Source organism: Bactrocera neohumeralis, chromosome 5, assembly GCF_024586455.1.
Source record: "Bactrocera neohumeralis isolate Rockhampton chromosome 5, APGP_CSIRO_Bneo_wtdbg2-racon-allhic-juicebox.fasta_v2, whole genome shotgun sequence".
In the NCBI taxonomy this organism is placed as follows: Eukaryota; Metazoa; Arthropoda; class Insecta; order Diptera; family Tephritidae; genus Bactrocera; species Bactrocera neohumeralis.
In genome coordinates this window covers 2,559,517-2,576,953 of record NC_065922.1, presented here as the reverse complement: position 1 = coordinate 2,576,953, position 17,437 = coordinate 2,559,517, and the positions used below count along the sequence as shown (strand labels likewise).

Here is a 17,437-nt window from a genome sequence, read left to right as displayed (position 1 = left end):
CGGTTAGTTTTAGTTCAGACCCATGCAACATACCGGCTACGGGCTCTTTCAAAATTCATCAAGTGTAAACAAACAACAGAGAGGCAGTAATCACGTATTCTTAGCAAGTCAGGGAGCATTCAATGAAGGTGAGAGCTACTTTTATTAGTATCTGTGCAATCTGCTATAAATCACACTTAGAGTATTAGATATGAATATTCTAAAAGAGCTAATGCAAATTTTAAAAAAGATATATCTGTTATTAAGCTCATAATATTCATGGATGAACCCCTTGTTTTGGGGATCACATTAGGATACATATATTATAATATGTGGGAATCGAAAAACCAATAAAAAACTGATCTCTTCAGAAAATTGTTAGATTTTTCAATATGTTGTTTCGGAATTAAATAAACCTAAAATTTATAGAAAAAAGTGATTTGCATCGCATTAGTTCGCAAAGATGACCAAAACAACTGGAAGATCAAATTACAGTTATAGACCATACTTCTTTGTTTCCAGCAGCTGTGACTCTATATTGTCATAAGAATATTATCTACAACTTTCTTTTGGTTGCTTTTGCCCCATTTAACCTTTTCTGCTAATACTTTAAAATGAACTTTAACTTATTTTTATACTCTCGCAACAAAGTTGCTAAGGAGAGTATTATACTTTTGTTCACATAACGGTTGTTTGTAAGTCCTAAAACTAACAGAGTCAGATATAGGGTTATATATACCAAAGTGATCAGAGCGACGAGTAGAGTTGAAATCCGGTTGTCTGTCTGTCCGTCCGTCCGTCCGTGCAAGCTGTAACTTGAGTACAAATTGAGATATCATGATGAAACTTGGTAGACGTATTTCTTGGCTCCATAAGAAGGTCAAGTTTGAAGATGGTCCAAATCGGCCCACTGCCACGCCCACAAAATGGCGGAAACCGAAAACCTATAAAGTGTCATAACTAAGCCATAAATAAAGATATTAAAATGAAATTTGGCATTTGGGAGGGGCATATTTAGACGTAACTTTTTTGGAAAAGTGGGCGTGGCCCCGCCCCTTACCAAGTTTTTTGTACATATCTCGGAAACTACTATAGCTATGTCAACCAAACTCTATAGAGTCGTTTTCTTCAGGAATTTCCATATACAGTTCAAAAATGGAAGAAATCGGATAATAACCACGCCCACCTCCCATACAAAGGTTATGTTGAAAATCACTAAAAGTGCGTTAACCGACTAACAAAAAACGTCAGAAACACTAAGTTTTACGGAAGAAATGGCAGAAGGAAGCTGCACCCAGGCTTTTTTTAAAAATTGAAAATGGGCGTGGCGTCGCCCACTTATGGACCAAAAACCATATCTCAGGAACTACTTCACCGATTTCAATGAAATTCGGTATATATTATTTTCTTAACACCCTGATGACATGTACGAAATATGGGTGAAATCGGTTCACAACCACGCCTTCTTCCAATATAACGCTATTTTGAATTCCATCTGATGCCTTCTCTGTATAATATATACATTAGGAACCAATTGATAGCGGAATAAAACTTTACAAAAATACGGTATTTGAAAAATATGTAAATGACGTATAATGAAATCTCGATTATCACTTTACCATGCGAGAGTATAAAATGTTCGGTGACACCCGAACTTAGCCCTTCCTTCCTTGTTTCAATAGACTTTCTTCCAGTATACAAGTTTAAGGATCACTTGAAAACACACCTCAACCCATTCAGGCTAAGTTTTTAGTTGAACTCACGTGACTTTCAATGGCATAGGAATATTAAAGAGAACAAGATACGCATCTTTCTTCTTCTTTCTGTTTTGTAGTTTATACTGAACATACATTAAAGAGCTGTATATTACACGACCACAAAACCTCAAGTAAAGCAAATAAATCAGGTCAGAATGTTTTATATTATCCTATTTCGTTTATTTTTCCATCTGCTCCTTTCGAATTCTATTTGTCAGTGTTCAACCGCATTTATATGAGGGCTACTTTCACCCAGAAGGCTCACTCAAAGGTTCAAACGAACTGTTAACATATACTTACATGTATACATATATGTATGTGAATCTGTACTTGTGTACATATTTACTTAATGCTCCATGCATATTATGTGTGCTGCGGCATTCGCTTTCTTTCGAATTCCTCCAAGGAACTTCATAGACTTACTTAAGGTTAAAGCTATTTTGAAACAGACTGACGATGACGACTTTTAGCTGACAGGCGCCCATCGGCATTTCCTTGCTTCTGATGGAATGAAGCTGGCGGGCAACTGCATGCATACTGCTGCAATTTTCTCAACAAGTCCCCACAGAGAAATAAAGTTGCAGTAAATACTTATACGTAAGAAAATAAGCTCAAGGTAGCGTGGAACTAAGAGATTGCATCTACATCTTCACTTCAAAAGCAGCAGACATTTGTAGCGCTTCAAATTTCCCATATGCATATTCCCAAATACTTCACTACAATTTGCCAGTGCGTTGAGTTACCAGAAAAGTTGTTCAGGGATTATCATCTTATATATAATCAGTTGTGAAAAAATGTTAGTTTTTGAAGCAATTAAAATTTAGAAGATCGGAGCGTATTTGGATTATTGAAATTTGCTAGAGAAATGCTGATATTTGAAATTGAATGTAAATGAATTGTATGATGAATGTATTGTTTTCGGCAGTTTCAAGTTCTGCATGCAAGTAAATGAGAATGATGCAGGCAAACTTTTTGTAGTTGGACTTTTTAGACTTTGCAGTCTACATCAAATTTGATCAAGCAAAATTAAATGAAACATTCAGTATTAATGGAAACAATCTTGACGATGCTAGGAAAAGATGAGAAGGAGGCGAAATTTGACAATTTGCAGACATGGGTTTGGCTTGTAATGTCATGTAGGCGGTTTCCCAAATAACTTATTGTCGAATGTAATGAAAATCAAAGCAAAACTAATGAAAAGAGAGCACAATCTGCACTGGACTACAAACAAAGTGGTAGTTTTCGCCGTGTTCGTGTGTTGTTGTTTTGGCTAATATGAAACGATTAATTCAAAAATGTTGGCAACATTTCGTATTTGTTAGGTTGCGGTTGTTGTATTTTTTGTTCGGAAATTTCGTGGAAATAATTGCTTAGCTTTTACTCCCACTAAACTTTCTTCTTTATTGGCGTAGGCACAGCTTACCAGGCTTAGGTAAAATATATACTTAAGCACTAAGGCCAAAACCGTTTGAAATATCAATAGCTGTAGAAAAACTAGCATCTGCTGGTGTAAAATATTAAATTTGTAAGCATATTGATGATAAACAATTTTATAAGGTATTTTTAACTATTTGATTTTCCAAGTTGATTTTTATTGCGTATGCATTAAATATTAACTTTAAGTAAATATTATTATCACTGATTTTTTAAGATATTTTTTTCTAAATCAGTGATATTAAAAAAATTGTTTTATATTCATATTCAAAAATATTTGCCAAAATTAATAAAAAAAATATTTCCTTTGCGTATACACTTGTTCATTGGAGCAAATACGTAAGCCTATTCCGTGCTTGCTACTTCCGCTGAGAAGCCAACTAGTTTCGCCACGCTTCACCTGTTCTACTCACTCACAAAGTTCATTTTATCATTTTTCACAGATGTTAGAAGTCGCCAGTTGGAAAATGTTGTTGATTTAAGTATCTTAACTAAATTTTAAAAACTTCATATTTAAGTGACACAATTGAATAAACGTTAACTCGCACCTCTCCCATCGAAGAATTTTGCCAGAGAATTCGACAGCAGCATAAACTTCAAATGGGTGAGTGTGTGTGTGTGTACTATCAAGTGCGATAAATGACAAAATAATTTTTCATTTTGTTCCAAACTGTCACCCAGAGTTAACAGATTGAATTCACTTTGGCGAAAAGTCCTGGTGAAGGTAATGTAAGGAGACTTATAGTATTTCCTAAGAAAGCCTTATGATGTTCTCATGTGTATGTCAAGCCATGATTAAATTACAACAGTTTGTTAGGTTATAATGAGATAATGTTTTGCAAAGCGTGATTGACTTGATGTGATGGTGAATTAAGTTTTAGTTCATGCTTAGCGGGTGGAAAGCGGTTTTGATATAGTTAGTGGTATTTTATTTAAAACAACTGATTCCAAGAAATTCAATTCGAAGCTTATTTGATGTCACATAATTTGTTACTTTTAACCAAAACAGCAAAAGAGAACTGAAGTAAAATAGTTTACGCCTTCATTGCCGTCAAAGCCTTGGAAACATCTTCAGATTATTATAAAGATAATCGTTCTATATTTCTGTACGATTTCGTAAATTTTAGCCGATGGATACAATATAAAGTCAATACTAAAGGTACTTTTGACCCGATTTTATTCAGTGAGTTGCCGCACTTTTAGTGGTTTTTAACATTATCGTTACATTGTAAGTGGGCGTGGTTGTTATCTGATTATACCCATTTTTTCAGGGTTTGAGGAGATGATAAAATGAAATTTCTTCACAAGTTTGTTTGATATAGCTTTAACGGTTTAAAAGGTCGTACTTTAAACCATTTATCGAGCGACGCCAAGCCCACTTTGAAAAAGTTTTAGCCCACAAGTGTCCCTGGGGTGTCCTGTATTGAATTACCGTTTTGTATCGAAATTTAGTACTTTAGAAGGTTTAGTTTAATGGCGTTTTGTGGCGATCCCACCCATTTCAAATACCAACCAATATGTGTTCTAAATTTTATCAAAATATCACAATTGTTGCTCAAGTTTCCGCTTGTAGGGATATACGAACAGACAGTCATACAGAACTCAACTCGTCTCGTCACCCAGGCCATTTATGGTGTATATAACATGATATCTATCTCTATTAGTTTTATATGATACTAAGTGAACTAAACTGCGATACTGTACTATACTGTAGCTATATGTGGCAAGAGTATAAAAATTGCATGGGATAAAAAAAGTAAAAATACTCACCATTGTTATATTGTTATGTGGCATACTAGTTCAACATGTACATTTCTCTGCTATCATATTTTGTAAATCAAGGAATACCACATTGCATTCTCGTTTTCTCCCTTCGTTTCTTGACATCATTTCGGCGTTTACATGCGACTCGACTCAAGCTTTTACTTGAAGTGATGGGTGTTGAAATCTCGCTTTCAAGTGATACTTTGTTGGTTTTGTTATTGGCATATCACATAATTTATATTGTGATTTCATAATACTGTTTGCACTTTTCGAGATTTCTGAATGCTATCTGCTTTCAGTGTTTGGGTTACTCAAGGAGTCGGAAGGGAACAAACACCTTCTTCTTTTAGACCTTGGTTTAAGCTTAATAAAAAAATAAAATTATGTTTCAGTGCAATTACGTAGTAAAGCAAATATAAAGCTTCTGCTTAAGCAAAATCAAGAAATCGCCTTAATTAGTTTTAATTTTCAAGTATTTATGAAAGTTTCTTAATCAAGAATTTTCTGTTAAATTTCCCCGAAGAAAATTAATATCTAAGCAAACAATGGCAAAGCCTTTCTTTTTATTTCAAATTAGTCCACAATATTTCCAGAATTCTCTTCGCCAACATCGCAGCTCCTTTTAGTGGTAGAGAATACATTTGGCGTTACCGTTGTCGTTGTGAAATGTGAAGTAAGATGTTAACGGCACTGCCTAATCTGCATTTCCACTAGCGGGTCTAGAAGCGTTAGTTTGCACACTCATAAAGTTGTTGTTGTTGGTGATGGAGGCGAAATGATGCAGGCAGGAAAATCACAGGCAACTGCCAACCCACTTGACTCAACTACTTTCGAGGCAAGCGAAAATGTGCCTGCGAGACCATCAATAAATGCTTCTGTGTATGGGGGTCAGCGGGTGTGGAATTTAGTAGATGGTGAGGGAGATATGCGGAGCAGTGCACACTGAAATGGAATGGGTGAAGTGGAAATATTTGCATTTGTTTTAATTGAATGCATTGAAGTGGAGTTAAGTCAATAAGAATCTTGATGAGATTTCTGCTATGTTGATATGAATAGTGTTAGAATGTCTGGTTCCAAAGTATAGAACGTATTTATAGGGCTAGTTGTGGGTCTACCTGGAGTTGGTTACGAATATTGAAAGATTATTATACTTTTATTAAAAACAGAAAAGAGATTTAGTGGTTTTGATCTAATTGGAGTAACCAACTATAACATTATTCTGGATTATTATAATTATTAATTATTATATTAATTAAGTTAAATGTTTAACACCCGAAGAAACGACTTAGTTATTTATTTCTCCATGGTGAAATTTTTTTTTTGTGAAATTCTTATCATAGACTTGGCTTTTTGGCTTTGCAAACAGCATTGAACCTCACAATACCGCCATCATCTTCAACTACAACTGCCCCATCAGCAACACCATTAGCATCACCAAATCACCAACTTCAGTCCCTAAAGCCTGCTGAAAGGCCCTTTTCTACGCCACAAAATCAAATTCACGATTATTCTTCCAATCGATTGGCCCAAATGTGTAATGAATTCACAACTGAATTGAATCTTTAATACCTGGCTCCCTATGGCGATATATTCGCGTGTGTATATTGGCATTTTGTTTGCTCAACGCTTTGCCTTTGGTGACCCCAATTTTCGTTCTCACTTTACAAGCAATAAGTGGAGCAGAAAGGGTATAAGTACGGACTACTTAAGCCATATTTTGGGACATTAAGTGGTTTCATTTGTCTAGCACATAACCTACGTTTTGTTGTACTTTCTACTCGATTTCCTGCAACAAAGCCTTTTTTTGGCCATTCAGAGTCTGCAAAGCTTTTTTGAAAATTGAACAAGCAAATTCAGCGCATTTTGCATTTCCTTTTAATCTTTAGGAGGACTCCGCTAAATCTAACTAACACGACTTTCTTTTATATATATAGATGTGATTAGTCTATATAAGCTGAGTATATACAAAAAAATATATTTTATTAAAAATTAAATCTTGAAAATTTTATTAAACCATTAATTACTTCGGTTTCACTTCAATTCCAAAATTTGCACTGGACAAATCACTTGAGCATCGCAACCGTCACTGTAAAATTGGATGAAGAGGGCCGCCTCTAGAGATGCCGGGGTCAAAATTGGATGATAAGTGTGGCACCGCCAATATTCCAATAAAAATCCATATCTCCTACTTACCTACCTACTTTACCGGTATCAACAATATTTGATATATGATGTTACCTTGATATTCTTATCTTTCACTACGAAAACAAGCGAAATCGGACTATAACCACGTCTACTTCCAATATAATCTAACTTTAAGATCCATCTGATTTTCTTTCATACTTGTATAACTAATGCAAAGATTTCTGAACTTCCGGTGGACTTAATACTGTATACAAGTATACCGGCCAATATGCGAGTTATCTTATGTATTATAGTAAAATTGAAGGAGCTTGTTGTTATAATAACGGTGCATTTTTGTTCCTAAATTGGATAAATCGTGTCAAAATTAGATTCCATACAGCTTATAAACCTAGACTATGAAATGTCCGCTTGCACCCGAACTTAGTTATTCATACTTAGCTGCAAAGGTAACAGAAATCAGCAACTCTGAGGCTTCATAATCAGTATTTCTGAATACTCTACGATGGTGAATTAAGAAGACCTGTTAGTTTGTATTAACACTTATACAATGTCAAAGTATGAAGCAATATATATGAACCATTTCAGACAAATAATCTCATCGTAGCCCTCGATGAGGAAATGGTCAAAGGAAACATTGCAAATGAAGTTAGGAGGTCGTTGAAAGATAATTCTCTTCCTAGTATGGGACCAAACAAATAGCCTCAAATGGTACATATCAAAATAATAATTATTTCATATAATAACCATTCATCCCTTGCACCCACTATTGCAACAACCACCACCACCTCACCCTTTTCTATCCGCTGTCCACCCTCCTTCTTTGATCCACTTACCAATTATAAAACGTAAATTATTCTGAGTAAAATACCGTTAAGTAAAAAGGCCTGTGAGATACTAAGGGTACTTGCATTGCTTTTATATTGCCATGAGTGACTTCGATATTAAGTTTAAAGCCTCTCGACTGCACTAAAAGAGAGTCAGTACTCCTACAAGTAACAATCAACACATATGATACTTCACTCCAACAGCAATATCCTTTCGTGTGGTCAAAAACAGCGCGCTGGGCGGAATGGAAGCGAAAGTGAGGGAAATATATCGAAAGCGATGACTGCAGTGCAAACAGAAAATGCGGCAATATCAATAATTCACAGTACACCCAGGCACATGCACAATGGTAACTGAATGGTGCGGAAAAACATGAAAGCAAAACCATCTGAGTATGGCTTCGAGGAATTAATTGCCAAAGGGTTTGGTACCTTTTATATACGTATTATGTTTCAGAGACCAAATAACAGAAATGTTTTAAATTTAACTAACTAATAACTTAAAAATAAGTCGACGGTAAACTAGCCTTAATGGCACTGTTATATTGTTGTTATTTAGTTTGAGTTGAAAAGAAAATAAAAAGCGCTTGCTGGAAACATTCACTTCCGTATATTTTACATATACATACACATATACAAAATAATTTATGTATTTATATATATTTAAGTACTTCTATTTTGTACGCCAATTGAGTTTGTTGACTTCTTCGCCGCTATGCCAGAGATGTTGTGATAAACAACGGAATTCCGTGCCAACCGACGGACGACAGCCGGGTCAAATGAAGCACGAGCAGACACAGAACTTATTGTCATAATGGTTCATGGCACACCGGTGTCCTATATGGGTGTAACAGAATTTACAACATTTGTTGTTGCTGTTATTTTATTTTGAAAACTTGCAGATGGGGCTATTGACAGTGCTTCTTGGTATCAACAACTTAAGGTCTTCCTTGGTATGCATAATATTTAATGAAAGCTGAATTTATTGAAATGCAATATCTTTAACCTGCCATAGAAACTGTAAAGCATTTTTCTTTAGCTTTAAACAACTTTCACTATACTCGGGCATTTCGAATATCTTTTTTGGTTCAAAGTTCGAAATAGTGGAACCCGGAGGTTTTAAAAATATCAGGCTTGGAAATCAATAAAATTTACAACAAGTAAAAAACTAAGTTCGGGTGTCACCGAACATTTTATACTCTCGCATGATAAAGTGATAATCGAGATTTCATTATACGTCATTTACATATTTTTCAAATACCGTATTTTTGTAAAGTTTTATTCCGTTATCATCATTGGTTCCTAATGTATATACTCGTATTATACAGAAAAGGCATCAGATGGAATTCAAAATAGCGTTATATTAGAAGAAGGCGTGGTTGTGAACCGATTTCACCCATATTTCGAACATGTCATCAGGGTGTTAAGGAAATATTATATACCGAATTTCATTGAAATCGGTATAGTAGTTCCTGAGATATGATTTTTGGTCCATAAGTGGGCGAGGCCACGCCCATTTTCAATTTTTAAAAAAAGCCTGGATGCAGCTTCTTTCTGCAATTTCTTCCGTAAAATTTAGTGTTTCTGACGTTTTTTGGTAGTCGGTTAACGCACTTTTAGTGATTTTCAACATAACCTTTGTAAGGGAGGTGGGCGTGGTTATTATCCGATTTCTTCCATTTTTGAACTGTATATGGAAATGCCTGAAGGAAACGACTCTGTAGAGTTTGGTTGACATAGCTATAGTAGTTTCCGAGATACGTACAAAAAACTTAGTAGGGGGCGGGGCCACGCCTAATACGATCTTTTGTGCTAAATTTCACTTTAATATCTTTATTTATGGCTTAGTTATGACACTTTATACGTTTTCGGTTTCCGCCATTTTGTGGGCGTGGCAGTTGGCCGATTGTGCCCATCTTCGAACTTAACCTTTTTATGGAGCCAAGAAATACGTGTCTCAAGTTTCATCATGATATCTCAATTTTTACTCAAGTTACAGCTTGCACGGACGGACGGACGGACAGACGGACGGACAGACAGACATCCGGATTTCAACTCTACTCGTCACCCTGATCAATTTGGTATATATAACCCTATATCTGACTCTTTTAGTTTTAGGACTTACAAACAACCGTTATGTGAACAAAATTATAATACTCTCCTTAGCAACTTTGTTGCGAGAGTATAAAAATACCTAAAAAGACAATAGATCATTAGTGAAGTTGGCTGGGAAGAAAAGGACAGTTTTCTAAAGAAGAATATCATATATGCGAATCGAATACACTTGTACATACATGTATTGAAGGTAAGCAAAGTTATATAACGTCTGATTGTGTTTAACGTGGGATTCTGCTGTCGACAGCTTATCTCCACGGTGCTCAAAAGCACAGCGGATCAATACAATGCGTCGATCAGCACCCTGAAAACTGGGTAAACATTTTCAGTACCAATTGGCAGTGTGGCATGACACACTAACCACCTTGGTAGGGCTCGAGGCCCATCTAAAACCTCTGCCGTACTTTGGGTCCGGCACCCGCTTGCAATGCAACTCCACATTCGAGTGACAAAGTCAGTTCCTCCCGCGATTTGGGTTTTAACCACAGCCACCACGAATCTCCACAAAGGGCCAAACCCAATGAGCAGACTGGAGCGAACTCCAGGGGCTACTGCTCCCCGTGGTACCAGGTTAAAGTCTTTGGTATGACCTTGTAGCCGAAGCTACGACCAGTTGAGCTTCCATACTGCTCTGGACTGGTGGCCAGGATCTTAGTCGCCTCTTACGATAGGCATGCCTTACCGCAGGTATATTCGGTTTCCCCCCCGAACCGTGAAAAGTTATACAATCCTTAATTGATACTATCTACCGAGTGAAAGCCTTTTGAAGTTTTTACATCTTTAATTACAATGTCTCAGTTAACCACACACTTGCTTACCCCGTCAGAGCAAAGCAAACTAATATTTGATTTATGCAGTCAGAAAGCTTCATTATACGAGTACACATCTCTGAACTTACTCCTCGACTGGAGATCAAAAAATGCTCCCAAACGTAACAAATTGCGTATACGCAGTGGCATACATGTTTCTGTGTATGCATTTAGCTTATCTGTGTAACCGCAATAGTACCGTGTATTAACGAGCCGGCATATTTTCATTATGATTGATTTCCAGTGAACAAATAACAACTGATTCGGCTCGCCATAAATTAAGCAAAAAAATGAAATCGGATTTGTGGCAATTGGCGTCGTCGGCAACAGTCCACTGATTGCATGCTATGATCCATTTCAGATAGCAGAATCTGTGCAGGACTAAATAGCGATAAGGAGGTTATGAAGCTTTTCTTAAATCATATTAACTCAGCTGTATTCATATAATGAAAACGTCAAGAATGTACTGCAGACAAAAATTCTTTTCAATTTAGCTCGGACAAATTGCACTAATTACAGGCAAAGAAGAAAGCATCAACACTCATTAAACCTCATAAGCGCCTAAAAGCTTTCTGCATCAACGTTGAATGTAAATCGAAAGCCCGCATTGCGTGCTCAGTACAAAGGTGTGCAGTTGAAATGGGAAAGAACGCTAACAGAGGTATCGTTGCACTTGGTTGCATGGCTTTAATCTCTTTTACATCCCTCATATGCTTCTAACACACTGATGAGATTATGCAACACCAAACAGCCGTCGACTCCTAACGGTGTTCGCCATGCTGATTATAATACCATGAATGACGCCAACATACAACACTTTTGGACAACCACATGTTTCAAGTCGAGTGTTGACCAAGGACGAGTGCAGGAAAAGAAAAATGAAGGCCAGAACAGCGTATGCAGCCGAAAGAACGCCACTGTATAAATAATGTATGTAAAATACTCGACTACATTGGAAAGCACTTTTCACTCCAGTGACATTGGATGCATTCGTTGAATAAGTAGTTTAGAAATCACAGCTGTTGTAGCTCGTGAGCCTTGTAATCATATGTGGTTATAGTTGTTGTTAGTATCGTTGCCTTCTAAACTAGATTACTGTGATGAAATTTTTCAACTTTGGGTAGTGATGTCCATATTTACCACTCATCAACTGGTATTTTATTATGCTTATACGAAAAATGATTAATTTTAAAAGGGAGTTAATTATAATTTACAAGTAAAAACGCCGCTCTAAAACAGCAAATATATGACAGCATTGATATAAAATATTGATAAGTTTTACAAAAAAGAACACAAAATTAGCCATATTTTTGAAGATTACCCCATTCACATTTGTTCGTAGTCGTTCAACCAAGTATTTACAAATAAAATATTTTTCTGTAAGCTTTCTCTCCATTTTCCATTATATCACCATGCAAACTAGCAGGTTATATAGGCACATATGTACAATACTTACAAATATGGCAAATAAATTGTATGTATAATCGAACAATTTTGATAAATTTTTGATTTTCAATTATACATATACATGAGAGCTTTACCGATATTTTCGGTATAAAATCAACTCTAGTTACTGAGGTCCAAATGTCCGCTGTCTGGAGTCTTAAAAGACGATAGTCCAATTTCGACAATCTTTGAATTTTAAATGGTGTGCCTCAGAAGTACTACTTGTTAAAGGTTTTGTTGCTATTACCTTACTAGTTCTTGATTAATATTCTGCAAAGTGATTGAAATTAAGGTAAACAGAGAACGGAATACATAGAAAATAATAAAATAAAGCACATACATCTGTCTTTGGGAGTGCTCCCAAAGCGAATTAGAAAACGAGTAGTTATAGTAGCTGCAAAGTTGAAGTCAAATACGCCCCATTCCACTTACTGTGGTGAAAAGATTAAAGGCCGGAGAATGTTCGGTCAGCGATGTCAAAAAGCTCCTGCTAGCTGAGTAATGGCAAGGACAAGATGCATGTGTACGTGTGGAGGCTCGGCTGTAAACTCATACCATTTAATCTATAATTTGGATTATTTTTCGCTTTGGTGCGCAAAAGTGCTTCATTGTAACCAAAACTAATCTAAATAAGATAGAACTCACGGCCAAAGAATCAACTGTATGCAACATAACACAACCAACGAAATGGACTACATAACTGAACCTAAACGGGTATATTCTTCAAATTCTGTGCCGCAGATAGTTAACCAATGCTAGTGATGTTGTGGTGACATTCGTCAAATCTGCTGTGGTAAAATAAAATCCTATGGCTGATGGTGGCAAGCAGGGAAGCGTTTAGATATTAGTAATACCAGCATAAGTTTCAATTATTATGACGATGATTATGGTAGCTTCTATTATTGTGGCAATTAATATGTAGTGGTGACCAGAATTGTGTCAAAATAAATTGGATATGTGCACTTATACATACATCACTATATTTACTTTATATATTCATTTGTAATAACTGACAACATTCGTGAAATAATGTTAGCTGATTGCTGCCACAGATGACGCAAAAACTGATTCCATAGCACAGGAAATATTCAAAATTTTGGAAAATGCTTAAATACAATAAGTTTTACTGTTTTGACGCCAACAGGGCATAACTAACACATCGCAGTCAATATTTTGAATTTTTGTTATGTGTGAACAATTTCTGCAGTTTATAGGTATGTGTGCGCGGATCACTCAGCTTTGGCGATTTTACTTCGTACAAATTGTAAATTGGTCTTCAATTGCTTTTAGTATTCTGACATTTCCATTCATGGATGAATGACTTTAATGGAATTTGCTCACCGGATGAGGGCTTTAGATAATTTTGATGAGCCGAGCTTTTTCAACCATGTCCTACATAAATGTGCATGCGCCAGAGTGATATAGAAGGCGATGCTATGATACATTTTCAGTTACGGAAACATTTAGCAATTGGCAAACTGAAAACTTCATTTTTGGAGTTTCATTTTACATATTTTACGGTAAATTAAATTTATAAATTATAAATTTTAGTTTAAGCTTCAATTTAGTCATCTTCGAACTTTTAACAAACCAATTCAAAAGAATGAGGTTCTAACATCAACCTTATTTTAACACAAAGTTGCAAACAGTTTTTCTAATTCTTGAGGCTATTTAGTTGCATCCAAAAACATATAAGTTAAAACAAAAAAGTTTTTTAGCAATAAAAGGACAAAGCTAGCATTTATAAACACATATAAGTATAAAGTAACTATTGACTTACTCTAGACTTCTCAAGCATGCGAAAAAAGCTCAGAAAAAGCAATAAAACCACACACGGAAATAGTAAATACAAAGGAGCAACAACAACCACAATAACTGCTTCTCGAGTTCCACACTCGAATTTCTTTGCCATAGGCGCTGTGTGTGTCCTTCAATCTTTCCGAGTTTGTTTATTAGCATTCTTTTCCTCAACAAATAACTCAATAGTGAGTTTGTGAACTCAGCTGAGCTAAGTCTAGTGTTGTTTTGCTTTCTCAGTGCGTATTCTAGGAACATTTTACAAACAACAAAAATGTGCCGATAAAATGATTTTTATACCTACTGTTATAAGAAATAAATGCTTAAAAGGTTGGAAGGTGGTGGAATTATAATAATGTTTCAGTGAATTCTTTGTTTAATAGTTAATATTAAAGAAAGCTATAGATCGAGTGTAATAAGATATTGATATTTCTAGGATTTTATTTACATTTGTATGTATATATAGTAGAGAATGGAAAAACTGCGTTTCATTAAATTCGCTTTTCCGAAAAAAATCCGTGGTTTTAATATTTGATGACTGACGGACAATGCTGACAATTCCTTAAGTGAAATATTATTTTACCATTTCTCTAACAGCTCAAACACACTCTTCCACACTTTCACTTGAGTGTATACTAGGAAGGTTGCCGGTTTCGGTTGACATTTGATCTATAAGCTTCTTAGGATTTTCGTTGACAAAATTTTTGAAATTGGAAATAAGAGCATTGACGCTTATTGAATTATGTCTAGTTCACTTAAATATGATGCTTTGAAATTTATAGAATATTAATCACCATCCATTTAATAAAAATAATTAAATTTTTTTATTAATCGCAACCAGTGAATGTAAAATGTTTAGCAATTTTAAGAAGTATGAGCAAGTAGCAGAAAGACAAATATTCAAATGATAAAGATCGCCTAGACATACTGTAAACTATCGGAAAAAGTTGTAGGTGAGACTAATATTTAATGCATATTCAATTCCAAGTTACGTTTCGCAATAAAGTTGTTGACTGCAATTTTTGTCGAAATTTTTTGAATGTTTATACGAAATTATATCATTACTTAACCCCCTAATGTTCCTCGTAGTTTTAAGATTACTTTCTTGATTTCCTCAATTTGTTTCGCAAAAGTGGGTTACATCATCATACACCTTAGTATGATAGTTTCGTGCCAATTAAAGCAGCGAAGCCCCAAAAGTCAGCTAGAGTCACACAGCTTTTTAACAGAGAAAGACGCTTCAGCAAAGTACAGGCAAACGTATGGGAGCCTTTTTTATAAGTGCACATAAGAAATCATACAGACATGCTGAAGAAAGAAATAACTAGGTACTAAATATTTTGGAACTGTCTTTTCTCATACATTATAATCGCTAGTATTTTTCCATGTTCAGAACCTGATCAAATTAACAATTAAATTGCCAAAAATACTATGATAATTAAGAAAACTTCTAATTCAGAAAAGTTGTTGAAACTAAACTAAAAAACATTGTTTTGTACTAACTAGTTGTAGAAGTGTATTAAAAACATTATCCAAAAAGCTAATTAAGTGCGCTGAAAGCAAAGCTAATTAAAATAAAGGCAGCGGGCAGAAACGTTGTACTCACACAGCCCTTTTATTAGACACTGTAAATCGTCAAGTATATACATATGTATGAACTTAAGCCCTTGCAGTTGTTTAGAATGTATGAATCTTTGCATTAGTTTTATTCGAATGAGAGCAGTCGCAACTCAAATACGCTGAAGAAGTAGGAAGAGAGGCTGAAAAAGTGCCACTAGTGTTCTAGATTAATTATATAATATGTACATATGTACATGCAACTGCAAGCATAAGTAAATAAATGTGTCCAAATGTATATTATATTACGTTTTTTTTGCTTGTTCCTGTTTTTGTGGAGCCCACTGACATTTCTTATCTCCATCAAAAATGTTAGCTTTCTCTGCAAGCACCGAAAATGAAATGAAAGTGAAATTCCCAGCATATTTGCTTATGTGAACGTAGATTTATTGTGTTGTATATGTTTGTATGTGAACAACAGTGACATTTCCGCATTATTTTAATTTATTTCTAACATTTATTTACTTTGGTGACTTTCATTGCAAGTTTTTGCTAAACAAGGCACTCAACATTGACAATTTAATTAAATTTTGATGAACATATGATACACGAAGATGAAAGAAGTAAGCACACTCTTGTATTCTTCTGCTATGCTATTGGAAGTGACGAGATTTGAACTGAAAGTTGCTGGAATGGATTGAAGTGTTCTTGAAAAGATCCCCAAATGTTGATGGTTCTAGAAATTAAGGAGCAAAAGTGCGATATTAAAAGAGCTTAAAATATCAGAAGGAAAGGTTGAATATGGGAAAAGAAGAAAAAATTATAGTGCATTTATGAGCAGAAGGTGTTACCCTATGGAGGTATGAGATATAAGGTTTATGCCAATATATATTATAAGGATACACTACAGAAAAAAATAAAAGTTATGATAAGAGGCATACTGATGTATCTCTCTATATAATACCGAAAAATTGAAGTTCTGGTTTTTGCTTGCTTTTGACGATATTTGCGAGGTCATCTGACTAGTTTTACACAAGTTGTGTATATTGAAAAAGAGCAAATAAAAGACTAACTGTCTGACTAACTAAGACTGTTTCCGATTTTTATACTCTCGCAACAAAGTTGCTAAGGAGAGTATTATAGTTTTGTTCACATAACGGTTGTTCGTAAGTCCTAAAACTAAAAGAGTCAGATATAGGGTCATATATACCAAAGTGATCAGGGTGACGAGTAGAGTTGAAATCCGGTTGTCTGTCTGTCCGTCCGTCATGATGAAACTTGGTACACATATTTCCTTTCTCCATAAAAGGGTTAAATTCGAAGATGGGCAAAATCGGCCCACTGCCACGCCCACAAAATGGCGAAAACCGAAAACCTATGAAGTGTCATAACTGAGCCATAAATAAAGATATTAAAGTGAAATTTGGCTCGAAGGATCGCATTAGGGAGGGGAGGGGAGGGGATATTTGGACGTAATCTTTTTGAAAAAGTGGGCGTGGCCCCGCCCCTACTAAGGTTTTTGTACATATCTCGGAAACTACTATAGCTATGTCAACCAAACTCAACAGAGTCGTTTCCTTCAGGCATTTCCATATACAGTTTAAAAATGGAAGAAATCGGATAATAACCACGCCCACCTCCCATACAAATTATGTTGAAAATCACTAAAAGTGCGTTAACCGACTAACAAAAAACGTCAGAAATACTAAATTTTACGGAAGAAATGGCAGAAGGAAGCTGCACCTAGGCTTTTTTTAAAAATTGAAAATGGGCGTGGGTCGCCCACTTATGGACCAAAAACCATATCTCA

The 17,437-nt window shown here is 35.4% G+C and overlaps 1 long non-coding RNA gene across 1 annotated transcript in view; it reads left to right on the top strand.

The window, feature by feature from the left end:
- The window catches only part of LOC126759127 (uncharacterized), a 167,153-nt gene that overhangs the window by 103,974 nt on the left and 45,742 nt on the right, over nt 1-17,437 (top strand). The gene's annotated exons all lie outside the window — the stretch shown is intronic.